Below are 15176 nucleotides of genomic sequence, written 5' to 3' on the forward strand. Positions count from 1 at the left end.
TATTTATTTATTAAGTAACTTTAAATTTATTTATTTTGTACGTATAACACTTAAGAAATTGAATCGTATGTATATTTATTAAGTAGCTTTAAATTTATTATTGTAGTTCGGATAGGGTTTTTGTTAAAAAAATAATTATTGTAGATTTTATGTAAAAAAACCTGATTTTGAAAGAAATAAAGTCATATTTTAAATACGTTTTATAATAATTTGTTTTTAAAAATATAACTTGTGCGACATTATGACACGATTGTTGTGCAAAACCACTTTTGCGCGACGTAGTAAAAGCGTTGCGCAATTTAAAATTTGGCTGGAAAAAATAGGCGCGTTTTTTTTTTTAATTTTCCCAAAAGAGCCCAGGCAGAGAGTCCGTTCGGTCTCTCTCTTCCCACTCGCTCATCTCGCCCTCTTCATCTCGCCCTCTCTCTCACTCCGTCTCGCTCTTTCCTCCCATTTCGTTAGACGAAGACGAAGACGAAGGAAGATAGCAGCCACAACCCATTTCTTTAATTTTTGTTTCTTCATGGCGATTTTTTGCTTAATTTTGAGTATTTATCTTGATTTTGCATAATTTTCTTGTTTTTTGAATGGTTTGGATATGTGGGTATTTTTGGCGATCTGTACTCCGGCGGACTACAACACCCTCCCGCTCGACACCGTCTACAACAACTTCATCGATGCTTTGCCGGTGGTGGGTTTTCAGCTGCTGCATTTCGTTTATTGTTTTGGGTTTTTGGGATGGTGAAATTTGATTGCGAAATTTGGGATTTTTGGTTGGTGGGGTGGGAATTGATTGAAGTTGATGTGAGATTTGATGTGGGTTTTTCTAAAATTTTGCTCTTTTTGTTTTTGTGACTAATTTTTGTTAGGTGAAGTACTGCTCCGAAAACAACAAGCGGTTGATTCAGTGTTTCACTGGTCTCTAGACACTCTCGGCATTTCGCAGGAACACGGTATGTTGTAGTTTGAATATCACACCACACCATCTTCATTTCTTCTAATTATTCACATAGCTGTCCACATGGCATATTGAAACAAAAGTCAAATTTTTTTCAGCAATACATTTTTCTTTAATTTAAGAAAAGGTTTAAGTCTTTTGTTTTGAGGGTGAAATTTCACTGTTATTAGCTTGGGTAATGTTTTGAGATACAGAAGTTTCTTGTTGTATTAATCATGTTTTCGATTGTGTTGCAGTTAATTGAAAAGGGTAGTGAATTATAGGGGAAGAGTTGCAAATGATGTTGAGACACAGCAGATAATCCTCGATGAAGAAGCTGGCTCATGCAAAAGGAAAAATGAGTTCTGTTGTCCAGATGCGTGGCTCGATTCCCCTTTTCGGGTCACAAGAAGCTTCAAGATTTAGTCTTAAGCCTGATATTATATGTAAGAACACTATGTGATGCATATTAATTTCATTCGTTCTGAATCATATGCTACATGTCACACACATTGTTACAAGGGTAATTGGAATTAATCATTTTTTGCATGTTTTTAATATGATTTTAGTACAGAGATATGACCCCACATATCAAGCTACCAAACTACATTTCGAAGACATGGCAATGAGATATGGCACCCAGTTATTTTGCTTAATTTGATCAAGGTTTGTTTATTTCTAAATGCCTTCTGAACAGATGCTGGGACGACGTTTATTGTTAGTCCTCTTTAATATTACTGCATGTAATGGGAACATTTTTATGTGTTGGATGACCAATTACTATTTTATTCTTCTTGTTTTCATTTTAATTAGATGGGGGTGGGGGATTCTATAAATGTGAAATTAGATCATTATGAAACCCCTCTTTGTTTCATTATGTTGTTCCTACATTGGGAAGGGATATACCACTAGACCGAGAGCTAGTTGGTTATTGGATATTTACCATAAACAACCTATGCAATTTTTTCAGCCAACCTATGTAAACTCTAATAAACTATTAGGAAGAGAAAGAATACAAAACTAGAAAAGTCTGACAATGATGCCGAAGTTTCTGGTTAATAGTTAAAAGTGAGGTTTTATAAGTCTTCCTGTTGTATGAGAGAAACATTAGTTTAATGTGCATCTATTCTGCAGGGGCTAATATTTATGTGATAGCTATCACCACATAGTAGATCCTCTATTTAATAAATTTGGTTATTTATAGAATGAGATGAAGAATGAGTTGTAGCTATTTGAGGATTGTATAAGTATGGTGTTATATTGCGGGGCAATATTGAAAATAGAATGCATCTCTTGTTTCTCACATCTCTCTGATGTTCAGTATAAGACTATAAGTTGACGATTTTTTCTGTGCTTCTGATCTACAATGATTGAGTTTTCTACTCGTGTGTGTGTGTCATAGGGAGGTTGCGGTTACGAGGATGTTAATTGGTGTGAAGTGTATGGGAAAATCATTGGAAGCTATCTTCCTAAAGATAGCCCTCTTCGTCAGGTATCCCCTCTCTTCCTTTCTTTTTAATTTTCTTTTATTTATTGTTTTGTTTGTTTTTGTTGGACACTATTCAGATCTGTGCCTTTGTTGGTGTTTGTTTTATCACAAAGTTCTTCATTTGGATTATTTAAATCGTTTGATTGCGTAATTATAATCGGGATCTACAATTATTCGATCTTATGGCGTTATCCCCATTTTCTTAAACGTGTAGCATGGGATCTAATACTAATTAGAGTACGTAAATTGTAGATCCAGAACATTATTTAATGGTTTTTCTTTGGATATGATGCATTTCTTTGTTTTCATTGTGTAATGTGACTTCTTCAGATTGAGTCACTGATCGATGCAATAAGTTGCATTGAAGTTCGTTGATTTTGTTAACGGGAAACTTTACTTCTTGCGTGCTATGTTTTCATAGGATCCTGCTTACTATGTGCTTAAAGAAGATAAGTCCCCTTCATTTTTGGATCTATTGAGAAGCAGAGATGGTCCTATGCATGTGCAAGGCAATTGATCGAGAGGCTGATCTATGGCTAGTCATTTCTTTGTTCTACTTTTATATGGTGCGGAAAATGGTCTTCAATTTATCATTGTGAGACCCTTTAACTGGATTGGACCTAGGATGGATTTCATTCCTGGCATTGATGGCCCAAGTGAGGGTGTTGCAAGAGTTCTTGCATTCTTCAGTAATGTATGTCAGATAATAATTGTAGCATTCCCTATTTATTTGGTATTTCAGTATGTGTTGTGATCGTGCTCTGCTTTCATCTGTTACAGAATCTTCTTCGCCGTGAGCCTCTCAAGCTTGTACATGGCGGCCAATCTCATAGAACTTTTGTCTACATAAAGGATGCTATTGAAGCTGTTATGTTGATGATCGTAAGTGAAAATAAAAATCTCTTTTGGTCAAATTTTTATTTAGCATGCAAAAGTTGCTCAGTAATGTAATATGTTTGCCTCAGGAAATCCTGCTAGGGCCAATGGTCACATCTTCAATGTAGGCAACCCTCACAATGAAGTTACTGTAAGGCAGCTTGGTGAAATGATGACTGAGGTGAAGAATTCTCTTTGATACCGTCTTCCTTTTAGTTAATGTACTATGTCTCCTTCTTTGCTTCCATAAGTTTTCGGTTAATTTTTCTAATTTTTATGGTTCAAAAAGTGTATAGATGTTGCAGTTGATCACTTGTTGTCAGAGTGTGACCAATGTGCCTCTCGCATTTTCAGCACCTATTGCTACAACTGTGAGTGCTCTATTGATTGGGGAGCCTACACCCCTTACTGAGGCTACTCCTAGGGCGTCCCAGGTGCTCGCATCATCGATGTCATTAGTGTCGGTTCAGCCGCTCAATGCACGGCGGCCTCACCGGCACCGTTGTGATGCGGAGCCTTCTGATCACACTTGGGACCTCTCAACCTTCTAATTACCGGCGCCCAGGACGAGAAGATGAGTATGATCTTATGGGCCTTATAGATGTCCGGCATCCAAATCCCAGTGCCAGCACCCGATCTTGCTCCACCTTCGACCTCCTAACCACTTCGCCCAGCCGATATCCAGACTACTTGTAGTTTTTTCTTTTATGTTCGGACATCTTGTATGTACATTTTCAAATATTTTATAATTAAATACTTTTTTCTTGGTTTATTAATTATTTTATAATTTAATTAAAATATTTATAAAAAATTAAATAAAAAAATATTGTGTCAAAAAAAAAAAAGGAAAAAAGGGATTGCGCGATGCAAGCATGGTCGTCACGCAAAGGCCTTTTGCGCGTCGCATAAGATAACGGTTGGTCTGGGCATACACGTGAATGGTTATAAACGATAAGCAAAATATTAATTTATTAATTTTATACCCCTAAGAATATATATATATATATAATTAAATTTGGAAAAAATGAGGTAATATAATTTTATATGGTATAGTACTATTGTTTTATTTCTTTTCATAATTATTTTGGTAAACTTCTTATAATTTGAATGGTTTATAATATTTGGTTTTTCTATACTTAATTTATGCGGAAGAGAGTTTTGATGTGGAAAACCTTACTGAAAACATCATCAACATAACTCTTGAAGGCAATAGATCAAGCCAAAGTTCCAATACAATTTTCCCATGGTGATCAATGAAAATTGAAGAATTTTGTAAAAGGAATAAAATGCAATCTTTGAGTTTCATTGGCAAGGTTTTAACTTTTGAGAAAAACTTCACAACTTTGAAAAGAAAAAATCATTCATTTTGCATACCCTTGCACATTTGATATTTTGTAGTAGACTAGTAGTGTATTGGTGCTTTTTTTATTAAGCTCTTATTTTGTAATGTAGATGTAGTACTTAACGACAAATGTGTTGTTATGTTTTGAAATAATATTTATATGGTAATGTGGTATGTGCAAATTTAAGGAAAAAAAATATTTTTCTTAACGGGTCATTACGGTTCAGGTTATTTTACTTGTTGGGTAAAGTGACCCAACCTGTTAAGGACCTATTAAGATAACGGGCATGACATGACATGATCTGTTAAGATAACATGTGTTACATGAGCACGACACGAAACATGACAAACACGATCCGTTTGCCAAGCATATATGAGACCATCAGATTGGGTTAAAGATGCTTCCTTGCAAGGGGTTACAACCAAAGAGACTAATTGTCTTAAGGTTGGTAAATTGATACAATGCAAAAGTGAAAGTAGCAGAGCAAATTCTAATTGGTAGACTAATGGAAGGTTTCCTAAATCTCTAAGGTCTTGGTTTCAAGTGGTCTTTTGATAAGGCAAAAGAAATGAAACAAGTAAAGATAGATTCCTTTTAGTTCAAAAATTTGTAGTCTATTTTGTTGAATGATTTGAGTATCATTTGCTCTAAGTCATTTACTTGAAGGGTAAATCGCCAAAATTGTCCTTGAGATTTGCATAACTCATCACTTTGGTCCCTGAGATTCCAAATCGATAAAAATGGTCCTTGAGATTGTCCACCATCCATCATTTTGGTCCTTCCGTTAAAAACTCCGTTAAGTGTCCTAGAGCTCTTGGCCGGAAGTTTGGGCAATTTTCAAAGCTTCGTAACTCATTCGTTTCTTAACCAAATTCGACCCATAATATATCAAAATGAAGATAGGAAAGTGTAGAATAAGATTATACCTATTTTGAAACCCAATGGTTGCCGGAGATTTCCGGAAAATAGCCTCAAAGTTGACTGGTCCGAGTGAAAACTTGAAAACTCGCCGGAAACTGGGTAATCTTTAAAAGTTCATAACTTCTTCAATACTTAACAAAATCAAGTGATTCAAAATTAAAATCATACTTCTTGACGAGACGAAGAGAATGGTACCACGGCTAACTTGAGGCCAAGCAGCCACTTTTGAGCCATTTTCCGGCCAAACCACCGCAAGTTAGCCATCGAAAAAGGAACCATTCTTTTCGTCTCGTCGAGAAGTATGATTTTCGTTTTTGAATCACTTGATTTTGTTAAGTATTGAAGAAGTTATGAACGTTTAAAATTTACCCAATTTCCGGCGAGTTTTCAAGTTTTTACTCGGACTAGTCAACTTTAAGGCTATTTTCCAGCAATCTCCGGCAACCATTGGGCTTCGAAATAAGTATAATCTTATTCTACACTTTCTATCTTCATTTGGATATATTATGGGACGAATTTGGTTAAGAAACGATTGAGTTACGAAGCTTTGAAAATTGCCCAAACTTTGAGCCAAGAGCTCTGGGACACTTAACGGAGTTTTTAACGGAAGGACCAAAATGATAGATGGTGGACAATCTCAGGAACCACTTTTATTGATTTGGAATCTTAGGGACTAATGTGTTGAGTTATGCAAATCTTATGGACCATTTTGACGATTTACCCTTTACTTGAATGTATAGATCTTTCATTCTTCCTTCTTTCACCAAGCATTGTGTAGCTACTTGGAGCCGACTTGGTAATTACCTTCCAGAAAATAATTCTTTGGAGGGATTGCAATCCCAAACTTTATGGGTGGTTACCCAAAACTAACTTAACCAAGACAATTATTTTGTTAATGAGGGAAGCTAATGAGACTCTCTTAAGGTGAGACTATTTATGAACTCTCCGTTATCTTAATTATGTTTTTGGCACAATATTTTATAATGTTGACACGAAAATTTGTGCAAAAAATATAAGGTGACAGAAAACCAAAAAACAGTCTCACTTTTAAGAAAGTTTTTAACATTTCCCTTTGTTAATTTCTAGAGTAATGCTACAAAGACTAAATTTTTTAAACCAAATTGCAAACCAAATGATGTGTTACCAATAAGAAACAAACACGTTAATCGATATTTAGTTAATAATCAAATCATCTACAACTACATAATTTAGTTTGCAAATTTAATTTAAAAAATTTGGTCTCTCTAGCATTACTTTAATTTCTAAAATCCTCTATGCTGATGAGTCGGCCTCTGGCATCTTTGACAAGTCAAAGGCCAATTTGGGTCCAAGTGGATTTCGTAAAGGAACAAGGCCAGACAAGCTTTGCCTCTAAGTTTTCCAAACCCTAATTAACCCAAGGTGTTAATTTACCTATTTAGATTTCAAAAAAGGGTTATGCATCCCAGCAAATACGTGCACTTGCAGACTGTCCAGATAACGCACTCGTGAGGCGGCGATATTATCCTTGATCACAACCTAATTGATTTATCAACTAGTTAATCAATTAAGATGATCGCAAACGAGTTCAACAATTATTCAATGTTTTATTACTCAATAATAATCATCACAAAAAGAAGAAAAAGCTCAAGTAGTCAATTACCAAAATATAGATTCATTGAGCCTAGCCACAAAAAACCAAATGCTTCACTTATGTAAGAGAACCCAAGGAAAAGTTGTTTTTGAGGCTAAAGGAATGATGCATCTTTCCTTCTTGTGAAATGAATTACATGTAACAGGAATTATCGATATCATGATTTTTCAAATTAATAATACAGAATATATAGATTTTTTATTGTTGTATTTATCTAAAAGGTGTTTAAAGTAAAGGTATTGAGTGAGAACTTACGATGGTATTCCCTGGGACCCATATGACTTTACAACTTATTACCTGAGCACCAACATTTGACTTGGTTAAGGTATAAGATCGGAAATATTCTGTAATCAATAACTTTGTCATCTTTTAAAATCCAACCAATACTAATATTATAATCCTCAATTAGTTTGATAAAGTTTGTACAAATTCATGTATCGGCGACATCTACCGCACAAATCCCATGTACCGGTTACATCTGTTATACTGAAATGATGGAAAAACTTCATCTTAGCTAGCATTTGATGATGATATCAAACTTATCTTTTGTTCATTTTCATCTAGATAGATAGTTTGAAGAATAAACACTTAGTATGCATAAAACAAACCAAGTAATTTCAAGGAGCACTCGGAGAACTTTGTAGAAAATAGAGAAGTAAATTTTCAAAAAGATATATTGTTGCAGATCAAATTCACCATCTATTAACGGGCGATCAGCCATATTCAATGATGATTTTATGTTAAAATAGAAACAATTTAGAAAAAGATCAAACTTATTGATTGATATTGTTTGAAATGAATGAAGATAAAAGAGGAAGCGTACTCTCATACTAACAGACTACAACCATCTTGTAACAATATGTTGGTGCATTCTTAATCTTTACTAACTAATAAAATCCTCTTTGTCAACCAAAAGAGGGTGAAAAGACAAATTAGACTTCTATCACACAAAAAAAATGATGGGCTATAATGTAATTTCACAAGTCTAAATTTTACTGTTTTTATTGAATACCTCCAATATTAAAAAAAAAAAAAACAAAAAACTAAAAACAAAAACCTCCCACTCCCCCACGCGCTCTGTCTCCCTCTCTCCCTCTCTCCTCATTTTCTAAAAACAATGTGTTTATACACATAAAATGTATAGGCAAATGCTAGTATTAAATAAATTAACTATTTGTTATTCGGAAACTAAGATGATTGTTATTATTTGTTGTTAGTGGGAAATTCAAATTCAATCTTTTAACCTTCTTATGCAACTTTGTAACTCTTTCCTTGTTGTTTTGTGTTTATTACCCTATTCACTCATGGTGATAATAAATTTATATTATTCACTAACCAATATCTTCTACAACTATTATATTGTCAATTTTCTCCATCTTTTTTTATTGTTACTTATTGGCCAAATAAAGGTGTTCGTGTGGTGGAGCTTTGGACTCTTCATTGTGTGCAGATAGGTTTGAGTCACACAACGATCCAGGGTTGTTGTATCTTGGATTGGACATATCAAGGGATATATTGCTGCACTGGTTCATGGACGTTGTCAAATTGCAGTGAGCTTGAACTCCTTAAAGAGAGCGAGATACTCGTGCCTCAGCCTAATTGTCAGCATACTTCTTAAGGAGATTCAAGCAATTTTAAGGAGATTCAATTCATGGAGCCTGCACCTAAGAAGTCATTCGACAATATTGGAGATCTCAACAAGTCATTATATTTCAAGGGAATTCATTCCAAGATGTGGAAGGGGAAAGTCCTTTTTCTATCTCAATCTTTTCAGGGCGCGTTTATTAATCCGTAATCAAATTGAGAGGAATTGAATTGAGAAGGAATTGAAATAAGGTGGAATCTGAATCAGATTCATGTTGAAGTTGTTTACTAAAACTGTCTGGAATAAGAGTAGGAATGATGTTGAGTCCATATAAGTTGTTTACTAATTCACTTCAATTGAAATGAAAACTAAGTTTATTACTATATTGCCCTTACATAAATAAATTATTTTCATGCTAATTAATTAAATTTATATAATAGGATAAACAAAAAAATGTAAAAAATAAATAGGAGAGGAAATAAATAGGATAATTAAATTTATATCATCATCTTCCCCACATCATCACGCATTAATTTTCTCTTTCTTCTTTCTCCTCCTCCTCTTCCTCCATTTTCTGTCTCTAATTACAGAACCCTTAGTCCACAGTATTCAGAACCCCCACCCCGCAGCTTGGGGTATTTATCTAGAACCCCCATCCAATCTCAAGAGGACGCCACAACCTATCACATCAATAGAATTTTTTTTTAAAAAAAAATCAAAAAAATAGTTTTCACAGAGCGAAAGTGATAAGGAGATCGTTCCTTCCATTCAGTGGCCCGTTGCAAATCACAATTTTCCTCTCAATTGAATTTGTGAAATGACGATTAAGGCGTTCGTTGTTCCAAATCACAGTTGTTGTTGAGGCATCGTTCCAGATCGCGATTAAGGTGTGTTTGCTGTGAAAGAAACACACATGGAGGGGAGTGAGTGCAAATGGGTATTTTGGGTAGAAAAGTTTGATTCCTGATGTAACCTTCTACCACAGAGTCCAATTACTACCCCTATAGAGGTAATCCAATTCGAGATATTAAGGAATTGAACTCCTGATATTGGGTGGGCCCTACATAATTTATGATTCCCTACTTGTTGGTAAAAGCCAGAATACTTTGCGAGGAGTGCAATTCCGTTTCTCTACATTCCAACCCCGATTTGTAAACACACTCTCAAAGTTGCCCATGCTCTCATCGACAAAAATCTAACAAAGAGAGCACGGAGTACATAAATGAAGATGAGCTCCATGACCACGAAGAAAAGTTTAAAGTCCAAGAATATGAAAAAGATGAGTACAAATGTGGATATTATTTTTTAAATTGTCTATGTGCTTCTTAGAAGAATGTCATAATTTTCTTGTAATTTTCCCAAGACAATACACATGACGTAGGACAAGCCAAGGGTTCTCGAGGAGACGAGGGATAGATGACTTGTGATTTGCTCAACCAGGGGCAACAAAGCTTGCTCACGTCACTAATCGTGGATTCACTCAGACGACCATGCCAAATGCTTGATTTTAGAAAGAGAAATCACTCTCTTCAAATGCACAAGGCAAATACAATTTTTTAATTCATTCAAGTCTGCCTCCTGCATCAACATACATACATACATATATATACATATACATACACACACATATATATATATATATATCAAAACCAACTTATATATTATAAATAAACAATTATGTATGCATTGAAATTATATACAATGAATAATGTGATGACAAGGAAAATCCGGCTTTTGGTTTGAAGATTTAATCAATAACTAAGGACGGCATTCCAATACATAGCTAGTAATTATTCAGGTTCTCTAATTGTTTATTTTAAACAATTGCATAATAGTATCCTAATATTCAAGGCATTCAAGGTATATCTTGGTATCAATTAATGTTTTCTTAATAGTATCCTATTGAATTAAATTACTCATGTGCAAGGTTCTAAGAGACGTTAGACATTAGTCGGGCGGCGGGCTGGGGCCTAGCGCCTAGGCGGGGCTTAGACGGACTAGGGGGATTTAAGTAAATTTGTTATATTTCACATAAATAAGTGTCTGTTTATACTTAAAATACATATAATTACATTATAAATTACAAAATAAAATGACATATATATATATATATTATGAAGTATTGAAACATAATGAAAACATGGGGAACAAGCATATAATGTGTGTTTATTTAAGTATTCAACAAGTCTCTTACAATTTTTTTTTTCTAAAAAATGCAAAATGAAAGTTATCTATTTTTTGTCTAAGTAAGTCGCAACCTAGGCGGGTGTCTAGGTGGGTCTAGGCTGGCTAGGAGGGCGCCTTAGCAGGTCTAGGTGCCATTTCTAAATTTTCAAACGCCTAGGCATTTACCGGGACAGTGTCAAACCGCCTAGCGTCTAGGCGGGGATTTTTAGAATAGTGCTCATGCGGCTTCACAAATGCGAATAAGTGATCATATAGATGGGTAGGTTGGGTACATATTTTGGGAAGTGAGATTTGAACTTAGTTACATAGAGAGAAACAATTTGTTTTAGCTAATTTCGCTACTTTCATATTTACGATTAAGCAAAATCATATTAAGTTTGAAGTATTCGCACTCTGCTAATATCCTATATGCATAAATATAATTGACTTTTAATAATGAAATAAAAAGTATAAGATAATGACAAAAATGTCATACTCCAAAGGTGCTAAATGACATGCAGAAGTACGTGTTGTTACGATTCACCTCTATCATACTTAAGAGTACAATTATTAACAATAAAATTCATTTTCTAGATTTATATAATAAGCCCCTACTGGTTCATGAGAAAAAGGAGCCCTCACTAAATATAATTTTCTGGCTTCGTCTTTGAACTACATCTTAAAATAATCTTTCACCCTTTTTATTTCTACATACTCATAACGTACTAACCTTAAACATCCAACATGATCTTGGGTTTTCGATGACATTCTTGAGGTTTTATAATCACATAATTAGTCAAATTACTTTTTATTGTAGTAACTAGGGGGCGCAGTCGTGGGCTTGAAGATGTTTGAAATGCTAAGTTGATGCAAAGTGCACGGGTGGGTGGGGCATATGATAATTGCAAGTTAGATATGAAAAATATATGAATCGACCATGTACGATGAATCTGTATGCATCATTTCAGGCCTAACTGGCTAGTCAAAATAATGGTGATGAATTGGCCGTTTGGAATCACCTCTATTTTGGTTCAATTTCATTAGTAAAAAAAAAAAACAGTTCATTTTATATACTTTAAACAAAAATTTAATGGAGAAATAATAAGCGATATTAGCTCTTCGACAATAGTTGCGTGCGAGATACATACCCTCTTCCAAAGGGGTGAGGGGCATTACACCTAGAAACCCCACACATGTCCCTTCTCCACTATTTTTATTGATGATATAAAAGAGGGGAGAGGAAGGGGGAAATAGGCCAAGACCCTCAAAGATAAAATGATCAACGAAAATGATAATAAGGACAAAATATAATGTCACAAGCATAGGCAAAGGCTACAAATTTGGAATTGTAGACCACCACTTATTAAGCATATATAACTATCTGTAACTTGATTTCCTTCTCGATAAATATGTGTACAAATAAATCGCATTTGACGAAGTTGCCACAAATAGTTCTTTCAATCCACCATAAGATACAAATAAACTACTTTTGGAGCCTTGAAAAGATAATGAATAACCAACATGAAATCTATTTCAATCCAAATGCTTCCAATCTCTTTTCCAAGTTATACGCACAGCCTTAATGAAAGTAAATTTCTGCAACTGAACTTACAAATTTTGTGTGTTTAGGGAGTGATAAAAATAGGATCTGAGGACCTCCACAATTAGCAAACAAGTCTAACATTTAAGCACATGTGAAAAATAAAAACAGATAATTCATTTTTTTTGTTGTTTCGTTTCAGTATTCGTCATATATATGCATTTGGAACAAAGAAAATTGAAGTTGAAGATGGAATAGAAATGACCTAGCAGCTTCCTTTGTGGTTTTTATTTATTTTTATTTCGTTCTTATACTTTTCTATTCGTTTCCTCTCTTCTAGTTTTTCTATTGATATCTTTATGTAAGATTTGGCTTATTTATTTATTTTAATAGTGGTGGGGTTGTAGACAAGAAAATTGATGGAGGGCACAATTAACTACGAGGGAATAGCGTTCTCTTCCCTTATGAACACAACAGGTAAATTAAAAATTAAGATGTGAGCTATGACTTGGTATAATAATATTCATGCATATATATATATATATATATTATTGCAGTTGGCTATTGTAGTGTGCCATCTTGTTGCATTAAAGTTTGAATATCTTTTCCGACGGATTAGAGTATTAAATAATATTTATGCCTAATTTAAAATTAAAAAAGAAATAAATATGCCAAGTGGGAGTAGTCTTGCTTGACCGGTGATATGGGCACTAATTGTAGCATGCGCCCTTTATTAAGGACAAAAGTGTAAATATCTCTTCAAGAGATAAATCTTAGAGACTAAGTAATTGTTACAGTTTGTTAGGACAGTTAGTTTTTTTGTTAGGCTTGTCTTACATGTATATATATACTCAAGATGTAATATTATAAAAGTTGAGTAAATGAAAATATATTTTCTGATATGGTATCACCGCCTTTTTTTGGTCTGACGACCGCCTCTCTTTTTCGATCCAAACTCTTCCGCTTCCTGCTTTGATCTTCTTCCCCGATTTGTCTTCTTTCTCCTTCCCCAACTTCAAACCCTAGCCATGGCGACTAGTGCATCTCCGTCCTCTGATGCAGATTCTCATCGCTCTTCCTCCACCTCTTCTGCAATTTCATCCATCACGATTCAAAATATTGGATCTCTGGTCCCGATTAAGCTCACTACTACCAATTATCTGACATGGCGTGCTCTTTTTGCTCCGATCTTCCGTCGGTATAATCTCACTGGTTTGATCGATGGATCCATGGCGGCACCACCTCAATTTCTTCCTGATGCCTCCGGAAATTGTACTACGACATTGAATCCGGATTTTGTGAATTGGTTCGAGAATGATCAGAACATTCTCATCTGGTTAAATTCAACCCTCTCGGAGTCTCTCATTCCCTACACCGTTGGTGTTACCTCTGCTCGAGAGCTTTGGGCTAAATTGGAATCCCGTCTTGCCACCGCCTCTCAGTCGCATATTCATGAGCTCCGATCTCGCCTTCGTAATCTTTCCAAAGGTGAATCCACGGCTGATCAGTATCTTCAGAAAATTGAAGAAATTGCTGATGCCCTTGCCAGTGCCGGTGCACCGATTGATGATTCTGATCTCATCTCTGTCACTCTGCATGGCCTGCCTCCTGAATTTGATTCGTTTGTTGATGCGATACAATTTCGCCTTGGATCTACAACGATTGATGAACTTCATGGCCTCTTAATCAGCAAAGAAATTCAACTCAACAGTCGCAAGAATTTGTCATCTGCGCCACCTTTTCAGGCTTTCTCATCCTCCCCTGGTATTTTGCCTACACCGCCTTAAGCATTCACTGCTCAGAATTTCGCCCACTCCACAACCAACAGCCGTGGTGTGGATCGAACTTCAAGGAATTACTCTTCCAATCGAGGCAACTTTCGTTCAAACAACACTAACAATCAGCGGCAATTTTCGTATCGCCCAAATCAGAGGCCAACCTATAATAATAATCGTGGAGGTCGTCACAACTTTCAATTTTCTAGCAAGAAAGTTCCTTGTCAAATCTGTCGCCAATTTGATCATGAAGCTTGGGACTGTCCTCATCGCATGAATGCACATTATGGTGTGGAATCCTCTCCCATTGCAATGGTGGCGAACACTTCTACTTCTGCTCCTACTTGGATTGTAGACTCAGGGGCTACATCTCACATGACCAATTCTTATGGCAATCTTCAGAATCCAGAACCATATACCGGACCTGAACAAGTTTATATTGGCGATGGAAAAGGTTTATCCATATCTCATTCTGGCTCTTCTCTTTTGCCTACTGCACATCATAATTTTCGATTACAAAATGTGCTTCATGTTCCTGAACTTAAGCACAATCTACTTTCTGCAAACAAATTTTTAATTGACAACTGGTGCTCAATGCATCTTTATTCTTTTCACTTCACTGTGAAGGATCTTTCTTCGGGGAGGACACTTTTTAAAGGTCCTGTCAACGACGGTTTCTATCCTTTTCATCCTGCTTCATCCCATGCTGTGCATCCCAAGGCTTTGACTGCAACTGTTAAAGCTTCAAATACTGTGTGGCATCAACGGTTGGGCCACCCCTCTGTGAAGATTTTGCATAAATTGGCTACAAATTCTTGTATCTCCATTTCAAATAGTAGAAATACGTCTTTTTGCTCAGATTGTGCATTAGGCAAGTGTTCTAGACTTCCTTTTGTATCTACTCCTTGCAC

General features: G+C 35.4%; 1 long non-coding RNA gene across 3 annotated transcripts; it reads left to right on the forward strand.

The window, feature by feature from the left end:
• The first annotated feature begins 252 nt into the window (after positions 1 to 252).
• Positions 253 to 4074, forward strand: LOC103407756 (uncharacterized). Of its 3 annotated transcripts, none has more exons than XR_011577444.1 (9): positions 253 to 691; positions 870 to 953; positions 1195 to 1383; positions 1507 to 1603; positions 2340 to 2429; positions 2848 to 3120; positions 3207 to 3308; positions 3392 to 3483; positions 3657 to 4074. It is a non-coding gene; the product is annotated as an uncharacterized lncRNA (long non-coding RNA). The 3 variants fall into 3 exon arrangements; XR_011577443.1 differs by having other exon boundaries at positions 293 to 691; positions 3592 to 4074; XR_011577442.1 differs by having other exon boundaries at positions 293 to 691; positions 3599 to 4074.
• The last annotated feature ends 11102 nt before the right edge of the window (positions 4075 to 15176 follow it).

This window comes from Malus domestica, chromosome 16 (assembly GCF_042453785.1).
Source record: "Malus domestica chromosome 16, GDT2T_hap1".
Classification (NCBI taxonomy): Eukaryota; Viridiplantae; Streptophyta; class Magnoliopsida; order Rosales; family Rosaceae; genus Malus; species Malus domestica.